Genomic DNA, 17336 nt, shown 5'->3' with positions numbered 1-17336 from the left:
CGTTAGTGCACTGGATACTGTTATTATTCTGCTGGCTGCTAATAAGACTGCAGTCACTTCTAGGCTCACAGGTGAGGATCTAGGACCACCTCTGCACCCCTCATATACGTCCAACATAAAAGATGATTATCGCCCCATAGACATTACAGCAAGTCTCAGATGAAAAAATTACCAAGTTTTAATGTATATTACAAAGATCAAAGGGAGATGTTGAAGGGCTACCTACACAGAAGCAGAAGAAACAAATTAATAGGGTAGAAAGGGCTTTGATCTCTTGCTCTTATGGAATCAACACATAAGTGTAACCGCTTTAAGGGGTCTGCACATGAAGTACAGCACAATAGCACATTGCTTCCCATCAACCACTGTCTGGCTAGCTGCTGCAGGAACAAGCACCGGAGATGGTGAATGCATCTCCACCCAAACACCACCAAAAGCAGCAGCAGCCTGTCTGTGCCATGGGACACGTTTTGGGAGGCTTCCCATCCATACCTCTCTCTTCTGCTCCTCAGTGGGAGTACCCTGTAACCCTGCTCCCTCCTGCCCATAGATAATTCCAGCGTCACCCCAAAAGGACTGCTCTGCACTCGTCTTTAAGTTCTATGTGACACAGTGTGCTCGGGGCTTTCAGAATACCTGAGTTCTGCTAAGCTTCTGACAGAGATGTGAAGGTATACTGCTCACCTAACTAATAATAGTTAGAGCCATAATAACGATGATAATTAGTTAATGAATGGCTGATTCTCCATTTACAGAAGTGAAAAACTAATTTTAATATCTTCAATAAAAAAAATCTTCAAGGTATAAAGGCATTTTTCTCCAGTGTATATTTATATAAATTCAAGTTTATAAACAACACAAATCCCTTCTTTCTCTGAAAAAGGGAAAAATAAAAACATCCAATTTTCCTTTACAAGGAATCTGAAGAGTCCACTGTGATTAATGTGCATTTAGAGTAGGGCGAATCTGATTTAGCCATCTGACTTGGCTGCTGACTGCTCTTTTATTGTAACTGCAAATACTTCGTGCCATCGATACTGCCACAGAACCAGTGTTTCATTTCTTCCCTTCACAGCCTAGATTGCTTATTAAATATGGCTAGTGATAGGCAGAAAGGACCCTGCTTGCTTCTGCTATTTACCACAATGAACCAGCCTTGTCTATCCCGGGAGCCGATGGCATAGATCTGATTTGTGAAGAATTATTATTTGTGCGACATGTTATGGGGAGAGAGTTTATGCAGGGCTCTGGCAACGAGCAGAGCTAGTTAGTACATGAAAGCTGAATCCCAGCGTGGTGTCATCCACACATAAAACTTCCTCCTAAACCAGATACTCTCACAGCTGGCAGAGTCGCCTTTGTTGCTTTCTGGCTTTGTAACTGAACTAGAGACACTTCAAAAAGCTCCCAGCAAGCTGGACCTCATTAAAGCTCCTGCTTCATCCTGGACTCGCATCCTGACATTGTTTATGATGCATCATTATTAGCTACTTAATACGAGCCATGGTTGCTCTGCTCTGCTAAATGGAGCTGCAATACAAGTGCCCACAGTGAATTTTTCTTTGGTCGAGTTCCGTGCAAAGCCTTCTCTGCCCGAGCTGGAGCATTACGCTCATGCCAAAACCGCATTGTTTCTCTATTTTTGTCTGTAGTCACATCTAGGAAGCCTTAATTATTCAAACAGGTTTCTCGCTCCACGCGCGGAGGATCAGAAGCCAGCCACTGCCATCCATTTTACGATGACTACCTCCCTCTTGTGGTGCATGTGCCAGCTGTGCGGCAGGCAGCGCTGCCAGGTGCCAGGGGAAGGCCAGGGGAGCGGGGTGCCTGGGCACCTGCGGAGAGCCTCTGGTCCCTGGTGATGCTGCTGGGAAGAAAAAAATAAAAAAATAAAAAATAAGTGAAAAATAAAGAGAAGCAAGCTCTCAAAGAAAATGGGGAGAAAATACGATGGAAAAGGGCTCAAGGGTTGAGATAAGGACAGGGACACCACTCAACAATTATTGTCACAGGGAAAACAGACCCAACATAGGGAGATTAATATAATGTATTGCCTATCACTAACAGGCTAGAACGGTGAGAGAATAAAAGCAAACAAGAAGCACCGTCCCCACTATCCACCCTCTTCTCCCTCCTTCCCCTGAGCACTGCAGGGAATGGGGGCTGCAGGCAGTCCCTGAGGCTTCATCTCCGCCGCTAGCTCACAGTCCCTCTCTGCCCCTGCTCCACGCGGTGTCCCTCCCACAGGATGCCGTCCTTCCTAAACTGAGCCTGCGGGGGCTGCCCACAGGCAGCAGCTCTTCAAGAACTGCTCCCACACGGCTCCATCCCACAGGGTCCATCCCCCAGGAGCAAAATGCTCCAGGACGGGTCCCCCACGGGCAGCAGCTCCCCCCAGACCCCTGCTCCTGCGTGGGCTCCTCTCCACGGGCTGCAGCTCTGGCCCGGGGCCTGCTCCTGTGGGGGCTCTCCATGGGCCGCAGCCTCCTCCAGGCCACATCCACCTGCTCCACCAGGGGCTCCTCCACAGGCTGCAGCGTGGAGATCTGCTCCACGTGGGACCCATGGGCTGCAGGGGGACAGCCTGCTCCAGCAGGGGCCTCTCCACAGGCCGCAGGGGAACTGCTGCTGTGTGCCTGGAGCACCTCCAGCTGCACTGACCTTGGGGGCTGCAGGGCTGCTTCTCACCCCTCTCTCCCAGCTTCACAGCAGGTTTTTTCCCCCCCTTTCTGAACTCTGCTCTCCCAGGGGCCCAACCAGCAACAGCCATGGACCAGCTCTGGCCAGGGGTGGGTGCCTTTTGGAGCTATTTGGAGCTGGCTCTGATCTGACATGGGGCAGCTGCTGGGCTCTGCTCATACAGACCACCCCTGCAGCTCCCCTGCTACCAAACCCTTGCCATGTAATTGCAGTACAACATTGCATTTGTATAGTAGTTTTGGAGAAAAACAACATTTCTCTTGCCATTTATCTCAGCTAATCTTTTCATGCAGAGTGCTATTGCAGACATGCAAACACACCAAATAATAGGCATACCATAAAGTTCAATATGGAATATAATTAGAACTTAATTTTAGGATTGGTGAGAACAGACACAACAGACTTCAGACTTGTTATAATGGATACAAAATTATATGTGCTTTATATGTTCAGCTATTTATATAACCAAAGCTAGAGAATTGGCTGAAGTTCTTCTAGAAAGTAATGTCATTTGCTGTTCATTTAGTGCTTTCTTTATATGAACTCCTCAGAAATGTTTGCTGCTCAGATGGGAACAAAATTTATGAGAGCTAGGTGTTTAGGTGTTTGTTTTTTCTCTTTTTTTTCACATGCAGCATACATCATGTGAACTTTTGTGAAGATAAAACATTTTTATGAACTCCTGAGAAATAGAAATGAGAGTAGTAGGTAAATTCTCAATCTCCTTTTATCACAAAGTTTTATTCAATGAAAACCATCAATATTCTCTATATCTCATGATACCCATCAGCTTCTTAGGCTGAATTCTAAGAAACATAAAATAATGTGTCTGTGAACCTTTCCTCCTCCACCTTAAATACTTCAATATTGCCTTTAGACAAATCACGTTGCTTTTTCATCCTTTCTGGTTTTCTAATTGATAAATCAGTGTTTACCTTAAAGCAAACCAAGCATTGTTTCCTATTCGCCTTCTGAGCTGGAGAAGACATTTGATATGAAATCACCTAGCCATGATTGCTCTTAACCTACTTGTCATCACATCTACTGCAGGCACAAGTCACGTAATCAGACCTGAGTTCAGACAATGGTACCTTAAAATCAGTGCCATGCTGAGATGTCACCCAAATGAACCTATGCTACTGAAGCCACATTGATTTGCTGTATAAATTTATTGTGTGCTGTTTTTATCTTTTATCTACTTCACCTTTAAAAACTAAAGGTCGAAGGAGAGCATTCCTTTAAACAAACAAACTCAAATGAACAAAATGAATGTGTTTCAGTATCTTCAGAGAAGTAGCCTACAAGTCCCATGGTTTCTAAGTTTTTCCATTTGTGTAATTTCATTGCTGAGTTCCTATTTTTAGACCATCTTCTCTGAACTGGACATTACTACTCACAGAAATAATTACAATCCACTCCCTTCCCTCCTATGTGGGTCATTGCTTTATTAGGTTAAACACAATGAATAATGTGAGTCTCCAGGGTCTTGCAGGGAGGGTGAAGTCAGAAAGCATTGGCTTCATTTCTTGTTTCATAATTAGTTTTTATCCAAACCAACTCTGCCCTATACTTTTAAGGAATAATCCTCTCAGGGATATCAAAAAATAAACTCATTACTCCTGAATCAGCCCCCTCCTTTCTTCCAGTCTTCTTGATACACACAGGCAAGTCATTCTAACCCTCTGTGCCTAATGACCCATGTACGCTCATAATATGGAACAATGGTTCATAATAGTACCACGATTAAACTGTTAGGGCTTGGTTGTCCTGGTCATTGCAAAGAGACTGTGTCCAAGAGAGATGCAGGAATTGAATGTTCTTGTTTAAACCTGATCAAGCTACCCAGAAACCCTCTACAAACCAAGTCAGTGGCCATCAACATGCAGCAGCCAAACCAAACCAAACCAAACCAAACAAACAAAAAAAAAGCCAATAGCTAGAAAATAAAAGGGAGCAGTGGCTGACAACACAGGAGGCATAAAGTCAAGTTCCTCACAGCCTCATAGCCATGGCAGCAATAAGAGGGCAGATGAGCTGACTGATACACCCCAGAAGATGCAAATCAGAGCCACACTGAAGCTTGTGTGCCTGTGTATGAACAATCCAGATTAAAATGGAAATGGCTGTTCTGTGAGCCAAAAGTTAGCTGCTGTACCACTTGGAATAGCAGCATGATTCACCAAAGATATTTTCCTATAATAATGCTAATAGTGGCTCATAACATGATAACATGAAGAGAAGAGGAATGGCTCATAAGCGTCACAATTCTGGAAAACACTTTCACAGATGCTAAAGACAGTTATCAGCTCCCACCAAAAAAAAACAAAAAAAAAAAAAAGCCCTGGCACGCACATACCTATGGATCATATGGATCATTGAGCTTGCAGCTCAGCCCAAGAGTTTTGCTATTCCCAGCCAGGACTGGCAAAACATTACAGCACTGTCAAATTTTGCTCCGTTTTGGATGGATGTTTTCCCTCAGCATAGGGCAACTCAGCATCTTTTCCTTAAATCCACAGAGGGAGCTAACATTGTATTATTAGTGTGGCCTGACTGTTGTGACTTTCCGATATTGACTGCTGGTAATAGCCCTGCTCTCCTGGAGTCCATCTTTAGTGCTGGATTACTTTGGGTTTCGCTGGAAGGTTCATTTTATCGTATCGTAATATATCTGTATCATAATATAGAGTCACGTGGACATTAGCAGAATAGCAGACATGAATTCTTAACAGAGATATCTTTGTCCATTTTGTGCTCATCTTCTTCAAAAATACACCTTCTTCAATACCACAGCATGCTTCCTCTGACCATAATTCATGCACATTTTTCTGTTACTATGTGGTCTAAACCAGCAATCTTTAGTCTGGCAAGTATCTCACCATGGCTGGAGGAATCTGTGGATTCAATTTGCCTTTTCTTTAGGCTCTGGCTACAAAGAAGAGAAGACAGCAAGACCTCTTAAAAATTCTTTATTTCTAAAATAAGCCAATTTTACTCATAAATTCACAAAAAAAAAAAAAAAAAAAAAAAAAGTTTTGAAAGACATTTCACATTGCCATACAAAGCCTCAAGTAGAAATAATTTTCTTTGTGTGTGTGTAAATGTGTATGTGATATTTTTGGTCACAATCATAATAACAGGTGATGCCCTTTGCTTTCCCAGGGCAAGAACCTTCAGCTGTGTGTTTTACAGTTTACCTTTGAGGGTAATTCATTTAAAAGAGGGATGAAGCTGCTGCTGTCACCAAGTTCTGGAGAACCCTGGCAGGAGTAAATGAACAGAACAGCATTCCCCAAAACGCTGGCAAGCTGCAGTGCATAAATTTTCCTTTTAAATCCTGCATTCATCAAAAAGAAAATAATCTGACTTTCAGATTTCCTAGTCTTTGATATTTTGAAATCTTTGTCTCTACGAATAGGCAGGAACCTAAAATGAGTTTAGTTTTTCCAAAACTTACATCTTTGCCTGCAGCTTCTCTTGGACATTTGTGAACTTGGAGAGATCTTCAGCCCTCCCTCAAAAGAGAGAGAGAGAGAGAAACGTAAAAGAAGTTCATTGTCCTTTATGTATCAAAAATCAAGCCAACAAGCCAAACTACAAAGCAAGAGTCCTTGCAGGCAGAGTAGCAGCCTTGTCATGTAAATGAGCTGAAATCAAGCAGATATCTGAGCAAAGCTTCCCTGCGGCAGAACAGGAGGGCTTGTGCAAACGAGAGGGATCTTTTGGGGAGCCCTCGATATCCACAGGTCACCAGCTGAACGCCAGTGAGGCTGAACTGATCAGCAGCAGAGAAAGAAACATTGCAAAGACAAGCAGGGAGAAAAAAAAAAAAAAAAAAAAAGGCTTCCAGGCTGCCTTTGACAGAAATTGATCCGAGCAAATTAAACACTCATACTGGTGAGGTTAGCAGCCTTTTTTTTTTCAGCCTTTCAAAATGTAAGCTGTCAGCGGGGAGATGAGAGCAGCTGTTTTGCCTGTTCCCAGCTTCAGACACAAGGGGAACTCAGTGAGGTCAGAAATAAAAGTTCAAAATGTAGAAATGGCTCCATCAAGGACCTGGGAGCTGGGTTTGGGGGTGAGGCGCAAAACTTTCACCTTTGGTGGAAAATCAGGAAGAAAAAGAAAAAAAAAAACTAAGTCTGGGAGGGAAACTTCATGTTCTTGCACAGCCCTGAAGTGAAATCCTACTGACGGTCTGCGGGGTACATACAGGGACATGCTTTGCTGGTAGTTGGGAGCTGTGTTTTGCTGCCCACGCTACATTTTGTATTCTGGGAGCTTATTTCTTTGCATCTACACTTCCTAACACTAGAAATGTAAAAAGTCCTTTATGTGGTTGTGAAATTAATTTGATTAACTGAGCCAACATAAACTAAATTTGCTCTGGCACATATATGGGCACAGAACCACAAAGCAGTGTGGGAAGCTAATGATGCTATACCACATTTCCACAGGCATAAACCAGAGCAGAATATGAACCTGTGGATTTGTTGTGAATAAAATATCAAACTTACCCCCAAAATACGTTGCAGCTGTTTCTCATTCCACCATGCAGCTGATAAATGGCTAATCTCCAGCTCAGGCCTCTCTATTTAAATAGGCAGAGTAAGAAGTTTAGCTATCTCTGACTGAACTACTTCAGCTGAATATTCTTAGCTCAGTGCTTCTGGCCCCTATTAAATGCAATTCAGATAAAGTCTGTTTTCTGCTACTGTTTGTTTTTCTCTTGACACTGTTGGTATCTACTGAAAAATATATTATTTAGCCAGCATAACTAAGCATTGCTAATACTAAGAGGACAGAGTACTTGCTCTTTGTTAGCCATTAACAAATACATTGTTCTCTACAGGCACTGTTAGAATTCATCATTTTGCAAAGCTGGGACCCCAGAAAAAAGGGGGGCTACTACATCTTTACCTGTAGCATAGCAGACAAGCAAGAACAGTGAGACACCCTCTTGTCAGTCTGTAACCACTCAGTTTGCTGCATTTTCTGCTTACTTCACTCACCTATTCACAAGCTGCCCTGACAGTGTCACACGCAGCTTTCCAAAATCCCCAGCCTTAATTCCCTGGTGCTGATTTCCAGTCTCCTATCTCACACTCCCATTACTGGGGAGGGTCTCCTCCCCCAGTGTGCCTCATCCAGGCTGGGGCTGGAAATAAGAAAGCAGCTGCGAGAACAATTCCGTAACATTTTGGGTCAGATGTTAGGCGCCCTGTCCTTGTGATAATTGTTTGCATTAGAGCACATTAACACAACTGCACGTGCAGTAAATTAGCAATGATCTGTGCTGAGGCACAAAATCAAGTGCAATAATACTTCAACTGCATATGAAAAACAGCCGTGATCGCTATCTAATTAATTAATAACTAGTTACTGATTAAGAGGGGAACATCTGAAGCTAAATGCGTCCTTGACAACACCAACAGGATTGTTTAAGCACCGATCACATTTTACCGTAAGATATATAAGTACAAATAATTGCTTCCACTATATCATGGCATTAGTTCCATGACAGTTCAGCTGATTACTTCAGGGTTTTATCTGTGCTTTATAGCTGCAGGATCCGTTACCGTTTTGCACCTTGCTAGCCGGGAGTGAAACACCGCTGTCTGTTTACATGTATTGCATGTAATGTAGCAGGAGAAACAGAATCAATACCGTAGATATATACAGTACCTGCATCACAAAGGTTACTGCGCTAGAAAGTAGCTGATGAAGACTTGAGGTAATGAGCTGAAACATCCTGAAAGTAATTCCTAGCAGCACTAAAGACAATAATATAGCTTCCCATGACAGGGGTAATCCTCCGCAGACTGAGGGAAGAGTAATTTTTTTTTTTTATTTTTTTTTTCTGGAAGGGGGTTTTGTGGTCAGCTGAGAATTTGAGTGAGATATGGGCTATACCTTAGGAGTGAAGAGTGGCTCATAACTCAGGAGAGGTGGAAACTAAATGAAGTCCCAGAGGTCATTCTCATTTTATCACCGGGGGAAGTAAGCCCTGTGTATCATTCAACCTTTTTGTACATTTAGTTACAGGGTTACAGGGATAATTCTGGGTGTAAATTATTGTTCATGGTTTTTTTTCACTGTGGGTTTCATGGACAAAAAAAATCCTTTAAAACAATTAAAAACAGTTGGCAAGGGTCTATTTGCCCTGTGAGTCCAAAGCTACTCTCTTTACTGATATGTTTAATGACACACATAGTAACATAGACATTTTTTGCTGCTGCAGTGCAGGGGCTAGGAGGGTCAGTGAAGCAAAGAGGTTTGCCATCTTTTTATCTCCCTTCATGGTAGCAGCTATTTGTGTGATGCAAATATTTCTGCAGAAGAGATTTCCATGCGTGTTTTCAGACTGCTTTTCTAGCAAAATTAGCTTTCTGTGATCATGCTTTCTGCTGCTCCTCATAACCTTTGCGACTGTTCAACTATATGTGATAGCAGCAGATATCTCGAGACACTCAGTCTCTGTCTATACAATATGAAAATGAGGGCTTTGTAGAAGTGAGTGAAACCCAAGCTAGTGCAGGACAGGGGACAAGGCAGTTATCCCCCACAAGGGAGCAACCAGCAGCAAGGTAGAATGACAGCACAGTTAGGCTTGGGACACGGCCCTACTGAACCAGGGAAAGTGCACTCTAACATGTTCCCTACAAATGGAGAGGCCGAACCCACATCTTGGGCTGGGACAAGACTGGAAAATGAAAATATGAGTTCAGCTATCTCAGTGCTTGAAAGGTGGGGCCAGGGGACCAGGTGCATTTTACATCTGCCTATGGTGTAAAATTGATCCCCTAAATTTGAAGTAAAATTGATCCTATGGTGTAAAACTGATTGCCAAAATTGATCATCTGAGTTTAAGTGCATTGCAGTAACAGCTGTGAACAATGTCACTGTTTTCCGATGTAGTGTGCTGCCAGTTCAAGGGACTATTAGCTATCGTAACAAAACTATTTCTCCTTCTCCCAAATAGTAGGATAAATTCAGACATGGAATTAGTAAACTCTCCCTTTTTTTCTAATGTCCTGATTTCTGGGGGTGTTAACTGGCCAAAAGCAAGAGGTTGAGAAATTTTTGATTACAGTTTCAGCTGGAAATGTCTGTTCATGAGTCCAATATGGTACGTTTTCTATGGAAGAGGTGTGGCAGGTGCTAAAATACTTTAGCAAAACTGAAGAAAACTGATGTTGACAATGGATTAAATAGGGACTTTTGTTTTTCTAGGGAGGGTGAGGTATGTTAGAGGACAGGGACAGCCTGAAATAATGCATCTGAGAGCTTTGTGGGATTCCAGGAGATGACTCTGAGCCAGTATTGGGTGGAAACTGAGCACATAACATGGGATCAGGCCTTTGGGAAACAGATAAAATCACCGTTTGTGAATCTACATTGACATATTGGTTTCCACTGAAGCCAGTGGCAAAATTTTGTTGGCTCCAGGTTTCCTTTTTAGAGGACCACATTTAGGGAGTATTTGGAAAGGAAAAGACTGAGATACTGCAATTTAAAAACCACATTGATGGCTGTTCTCAAATAGCTGCCTGGTTTCCATTCATACCCTGAGGGTCTAATCAATAAAGCATAATTATCTCCTCTGTTTATAGGGTGATGCTTGTTCGCAGTTTGAATCGAGAACTATTGAAAGGCCATATGAGGAGGACCTGAACATATGCGTCAGGATCAATTCAGAGTTTAAATTGCTTATAATGGCTTTTTAATGCCAATGCAGATACCTCAGAGTGGCCTAAAGAGAAGGTGACAAAAAAAAAAAAAAAAAACAAAAAAAAAGGGAACTGGTTGTGTGGTTGTTGTCACCAGCTAGTTTTGCTTGTGTAGTTTAAGGGGATATTGTCAACCTGAAACTTTTGTAAGAAACCAAAAGTTGTGCTAAATGCAGCACTTTGCATCTTGCTGCCACAGCTTGTGATTACTTTATTTGTTTTAGCTTTCTTTTCTCCCTGACTGCTGTTGAAAGATCTAAATTTCCCTCTTGCACTGGGGAGAACAGTGCTGGACCCACACTCCAGGTGTGGCCCCAGTGTTGCTGAGCAGAGGGAAGGATCACTTCCTTCAACTCTTCCTAACACAGCCAAGGAAGCTGTTGGCCTTTTTTTGCCATGAGGTCACACTTCTGGCTCATGGTCAGCAGTGAGATTTCTAAATTATTATTTTTTTTTTATTTTTAAACTTGAACTTGAGCCTAGATGCAGCTGAATCCACTGTGGCTGAATTATATCCTTTATGCTACTTAGCTAAGTTTATAAAGCATGATCACAAAGCACCACTACAGCACATTGCCATGCTTGCCAACTATCCGTAGCGATAAGGGTCCTGTCAATCTGCAGAAGTAACCTTGGGAAGCATCTCTGCCCAAGGAGGGTCCTGGTGTGAAGCTCACTGTTGTGTCAGGAGAGCTCAAAGGACTCTAGGCCTGCTCACTGTTGGGGTAAGATGATGGATTTATGGTCATACTTGCATACTGATGTTAGCTTCTTCCAAATTTGGCTTTAGTTGGACTTAAATTTGGCTTAACATTTCTCAAATTAGCCCTGAGCTATTTGTCTTCTGTCTCCCCTGAATCCCAGACACAGCCATCACAGTGGGACACATCCATCACATCTGCCACTGATGGCTCTGCTCGGACCAGGTGCTGTGGTGGAAGTGGGGGCACACCATCACAACTGCTCACCACCCTCTGGGCTGGGTTGGTCAGTCAGTTTCCAAGCCACCTCACTGCCACTTATCTAACCCATACATTGTCAGCTTGTCTATGGTAACATTATGGGAGACCGTGCCAAAGGGTTTATTAAAGTCAAGGTAAAAAACATCTACTGCTCTCTCATCCACCCAGCTGGTCACCCCATTGTAGATGACCATCAGGTTGGTCAAGCATGATTTCCCCTTCATAAATCAAGGTGTTAATCACCTTCTGGTACCTCCTGTACTTGGAAATGCTTTCCAGTAGGATTTAGTCTGACACTTTTCAGGTACAGAGGTGAGGTTGACAGGCCTGAAATTCCCGAGATCTTCCTTCTTGCCCTTCTTGAAGATAGGATTGATATTTGCTCTCTTCCAGTCTTCAGCAACCTCTGCCAGTCACCACGAGCAGGAACAGGATACAGAGTAATATTCTCCATCCAGTTTTACTACAAGCTGCAAGTTAACTGAGCTAATTTCAGCAAAACCTATTGCAACACTTCATGGTCAGCACTGTGCTGGACTGTGGCCAAAAGAAAAAAAAAAAGAAGAAGAAGAAAAAAAAAAAAAAAGATCAAAATGGCCCCTTCTGGCTTTAAAGTCTTTTAAATTATTTATAATTCTGTCAGGTCAAATGCAACTAATACAAATGCAACATCTTTTTAAGTTGATTGTGTCCCTTTGTCAGGATTACTTAATAGTCCTAAACACTCCTGTTAATAACGTGTGACAGGCAAGTGTGGTGGGAATGCTCCGTGATTGCTCCTTATGCAGTATCATGCTGGGATTGCAGACCTATGCTCCACTGTTTATGTTATCTCTACTTCACTTCAGACATGTTTTATTATGGTACTTTAAAAAGGAGAATGGAACATTTTATCATATTTTCCTGCCAACCCCCTTGTGTCTATTTTTTTCCTTAAAGAATTGTTTTTATCATCTATCTTTTACTGTGTATCACAGCATTATCTCCACCTGTTAGGGGAAAAAATGAATGGACTTACAGTGTACAACAGACTGACAGCAAATCATAGCATGGATGTTCCCTTCAGAATGACAGTTATACCCTAGACAGCATAGTGACTAAATAACTCATTGTGAGAAACTCCTTTTCACAGACAGTTGTTAAATTGAAGGTATTACCAAAACAGAACCTAAGAATTATTGCTTGCTCCATGGTCATTTTTCTCTGGGTAAGGATATCCGCCTCTTTTTTTTTGCCTTCTGGAAGGAACAAACTGAAAGAAACAGTCCAGTCCTCAGCAGCACTACAGCACCATTATGGTTTATGCTGACTTAGTATTTTCATTGTAAACCCCATTTTCCACATGAGGCCTGAGATCAGGGTCCTTTTGCAGTCCAGGCTTGTTTGGGGAAGAAGTGTTTTTTAATGGACTTTGAGGACTGAGCCCAGCCCTTTTAAAATTTGCAGTAGATTGACATAAAAATAAAAAATACTTATTTCACATGCTTTATAATATTACTCTTTCATTTTTTTGTAGTAAAGAAGCTAGACCTCAGTTGGAAGCTGAGGTTTTGCTGGCATTTAATGATAAATTATTACAATTCTACTCAGATTAGAATCAACACATTGAGGTGAATGGCTTTATTTACTTTTAAAAGTGCGTACATTTTCATTCTAGAAACTTTACTGTACAAATTCAATATAGGAACTGAGACATCTCCTGTAATCTGAAGACTGCAAGGTGTTTTGTTTATTAGAAGGTCATCAGCAGATCAGGTGTCCTAATGAACAGATCTACCTGTTCTGAGTACTGAGGTAATAATAGATCAACACAACTGTACCCATTCAAAAAAAATAAAAAAATAAAAAGAGGAAGGAAGGAAGGAAGAAGGGGTCCCTGTAAAGACAGCATTCATTGTTGTGGTGCCTTTTGATACTATTTTGTATCAGCTAAGACTGTGTTTATCCAGTGCATCCATATTTTTGCCATACCTTTTTACCTTCCCAACAACCATGTCCTTCTGTAGCCTTTCCTTTCAGAAAATTTTCAGTGCTCCCTGAACTCTCCAAGGCACTTAACTCTGTCCCAGCAATCTCAGGTGTCCGCCCCGGTGAATATCTTACTGTGACATCCAGAAACAGCCTCGGGATCTGTGATCTCATATTCCACCACTCTTGAGCATTTCAGGCAAAGAAGGAGGCAGCAAGTCTTCAAGGGGCTGGAGGACAGGGTCTATAGCAGCTCTGCCTCTGCTGAAGGCACTCAAGCCCTCCCAGGTGTTTGCAGTGGCTCCTCCACTGAAGCTGCTTGCTCCATTGCCTGGCTGCTGAAATATATAACTCAAATGTGCTGCAATCCACTGGAGATGGAGGCAGTTGGATTATTCAACAGCCACAGCAAAGACTGCTTGAAGCCTTTGCTTTGGATCAGGGACTGGATCCCTGCTGCCAGCAGAGCTGGGATGTGCTGAGGGGCTGCTGGAGATGGCAGTGTCTCCAGCCAGCATCGCTGGGCTGGGAGGAAGAGGCCTGACTGCAGCTCCAGCTCCCATTAAGGCCCACACAGTGTGACTCAAAACAGGAAAAATGCTCTTTCAAGCATATCCCCAACACAGAATCCACCACATGCTCAGGCAGTTGTTTGGCATCACGCACAGCTGACTGGGGGCACTCGGTTCAGTTTCCCCATGCCCAGGAGGTGCTTGCTGTGTGCCACCCCAGTGGGCATATAGAGGCCCTGGCTGCATCCTTTTCCCCTGGCTCAGCCACAGCAGCTGTCAGCTCTGCAGCAGAAAAGGGCTCCTACCTACAGCATCCACAAAAAACAGATAAATTAGGCTCCAGCTCCATCCTCTACCTGCCAGGACGGTGCTACATATTGAACAGAGTCTGCCAGGTCCCTCATCGACACCTGTTTTTTGCTGGATAGAAGACCCTAGCTAAGCCACCCAGATTTAGTCTGGGTCCATTCCTACCACCTATAATGTATTGGTTTAGCAAGGTCAGTACACAGGGTCCGTTTGCCACTATCTGGGCTCTTGAGCTTGGAGAGCATCCACTCTCTGAGCTAGGATAGCTCACACTGAGCAAAAGACTTTGCCTCAGCAATCGAGTTAGTGCTCAAACACACAGAAACCTGTCCAGCAGGATAATTGGGGCAGTCCTCTGGGATAACCAAGCCTTGTCAGCCCAATTCCTGCTTTCCAGAGCCAGGAGGTGAAACTAAGATTGACTTTTGCTTAAAAATGAAACAAGGAAGGAAGGGAAAATCTTTGATTCCTGTCTCCCTGCCATCTTCTAAGTACATGAAAATAACACAGCCACACGTGGGTTCATACTGGTTTAGCTTCACCCAGATTTTAAAAGCTGATTTAAATTCAGCAAGTGTAAGTTTCTGTATGGATAAGACTCAAGACTATTGGAAATCAATGGGCTTAGCCATTTCTGAAATTTTCCCCTGTGCAAGGCGGTATGAAATCCTGTAACACTGGGGTAAGTGGCTACACAAGGTGCAGGTCAATGCCGAGTCAGGCCAGTGGACTGGTTTGGATAAAATCTGTTTTCTGCCTCCCTCTTAACATCCGCTCTCATTTATTTTTTCAGATACCAGTGTTAAAATGACATCAGGATCCTAGTTTCATCTGGCAAAGATTAGGAGAAGAGAGAGATTGAGAGGGTTGTTTGCAAAACTGTCAAGAACATGGAGCAGTCGAAGTATAAAATCTATTCACCTTTACTTTTTGCTGCTGATCGGTATAATAAGAAAATATTTTTCATTCATCCATCAAAAAAGTTAGAGCTATTTACACATATATATGCAGAATGCATGATGTGATTTGGCATAAACGCTTGAATAGCGTGCATTTTAGATATAACCTACTTGTAGCTCCACAACTGGGAATGTCAGACATCTATCTCAAGTGCAGGCTGATAATAAGCATCATGAATCTTCCCTCTTCATCCTGCAGCACTTCCCAGCTGAGGGGCTTGCTTGTGCCTGGGCTTTCATGCAAGGCTTTCACTGAAGGCAAAAGCAATCCCTTGTGCAGAAGAGCCACTGCACCACACAAAGACAGCCAGCCACTGCTGGGGGATGAAGCACTGTCACTGGAGACACCACCTTGTCATCAAGAGAATTTTTTTCCCCCTCCCCCCAAAAAATACTTGAGCCAGGAGAATAAAAACGCTCACAGAAAATGTCACAATATCATTTCTGTCCAGGCAATGAGAGGGGACATGTTCTCCTTGTAAAACTGGTGTGCCTTAAAAAAAAAAAAAAAAAAAAAAAAAAAAGCACAGGGGAGTAATAGAAATGCATAGGATAGTCTTTTGTGATGTGGGGAAAGGCAAAAAGTCAATAAAATAAGAAAGAGTGCTCAGCTGTATATGGGAGATCATTTTATTTCCTTATAATTATACTTATAAAAATAGTTTCTTTCCTGTCTCAACACTGAGAACACTCCCAGCACAGGGAGAAATAGCTTCAGTCTTATATCATGGTGTTAGCTAGAAGAAATACAGCTTTGGTGTAATTAATTTTACTAATTTTCATTTGCACACACACACATAATTGCAGAGGAATATAATGGTCAATTCTGCAAGGTCATTTGGACCAGCTCGCTTGCTAAAGTAAATCTTTAAAAATAGCATTTTTCATAAAATCTGAAACAGGAAAAACATATTTTAAAGGCAACTAGAAATTAAATTTTGAATCTTAAATACTTTCCAGAAATGTTTGCAAAATTATCAGAAATTCTCTATGAGTTTGATCAGAAACTAATTAGTGGGATTTATTTTTTTTTTTTAATACCACCACTGGAATTTGATCTGGCCAAGTTTACACAGATAGATCACATCTGAAGTGAAAAATACTTTTTTTTTGCCTATCTTTACAGACATTTATGGAGAAGGATTTTTTGCTTAAGAAATGTAAATATAAAATTCAGTGTATTTATATTTTTTGAATGAAGCCTTGTTGAATTAAATGTAAAGTTCATATACAGTGAAAACCTTTAGCATTAATTACCCCTGAATGTTTGTGAGTACCCAAAATCCTGATATAAAAGCTGTAATTTCTATGCAAAGCAGATAGGATGATTGAGTTATAATTAAAATGGTAATTATACCCTTAATGCTCTGTATTTGACTTCTCAAAAAATGTTATGCTCCAAGAAAAGCTATTTAAAGATCAGAGAAAAATGTTTGAAAAATGAATGTATTCAAGACATTCTAGATCTTTTAAAATCCCGTTATTGATTTTTACATGCTTTCATGTATAGTCTGAAACATTTTCTTCATTTATTTCGGTCGATGGAAATAATAAAAAATCATTGGAACGTGAAAAGCTTAAACGAAGGCAATATTCTCCCAGTTGATATTTAGCACGATAAATATTTGAGGTGTCGGAGGAGAGGCAGCAGCGTTCGCTTGCTGGCTGCAAGCCTGGCCTTCATCCTCCTAACCAGGTAGGGCCAGCAGGACCGAGCACCCCGCAGTCCCCCCCTCGCCACCTTGGCATTTCCTCCAATCCCTCACTGGCTCCTCCAAATTAAACAGGGAGCACCTAGAGCTATACATCAAATGTCAGGCGTGGCAGCCTGCTGGAGCCGTGTCAATGTTTGATGATGTATGGCTTGCTGCGGGAAACGCCAGCCGTGGCAGCGGTGACACCCGGTGTGCTTTGCGCTCGCTCAGCTGTGCTGCGTGCCCAGAGCTGCAGGGCACAGGTGGGAGAAGCAAGGGGTGTGTGCAGGAGCCAGCATTCACCTCTTCCCAAACCTCTGCCATGCTTGTTTTATCTAGGGCTTGTGCATCCCTGTGAAATAGTGAAACCAAAACGGGATTAGGAGTGCCTTTATTCACCCTGGTATGGGAGCCCCTTCTGCTGCTCAATTCATCTGAGGAAAGGAAAAGGAGAGCTCCAGTTAGCTAAAAGTAAAATCAGTAAAATTCTGCAGTCTTAGGTTTT

The 17336-nt window shown here is 42.4% G+C and overlaps 1 protein-coding gene and 1 long non-coding RNA gene across 4 annotated transcripts in view; one reads left to right on the top strand and one right to left on the bottom strand.

Moving 5' to 3' along the window:
- ADARB2 (adenosine deaminase RNA specific B2 (inactive)) overlaps positions 1 to 17336 on the top strand; it is a 311256-nt gene that overhangs the window by 215414 nt on the left and 78506 nt on the right. The gene's annotated exons all lie outside the window — the stretch shown is intronic.
- On the bottom strand, positions 1699 to 7962 carry LOC118161693. The gene is made up of 3 exons (XR_004748125.1): positions 7618 to 7962; positions 7215 to 7288; positions 1699 to 1867 (listed from the first exon to the last, which is right to left on the bottom strand). It is a non-coding gene; the product is annotated as an uncharacterized LOC118161693 (long non-coding RNA).

Source organism: Oxyura jamaicensis, chromosome 2 (genome assembly GCF_011077185.1).
Source record: "Oxyura jamaicensis isolate SHBP4307 breed ruddy duck chromosome 2, BPBGC_Ojam_1.0, whole genome shotgun sequence".
In the NCBI taxonomy this organism is placed as follows: domain Eukaryota; kingdom Metazoa; phylum Chordata; class Aves; order Anseriformes; family Anatidae; genus Oxyura; species Oxyura jamaicensis.
This window is presented reverse-complemented; position numbering and strand designations above follow the sequence as displayed.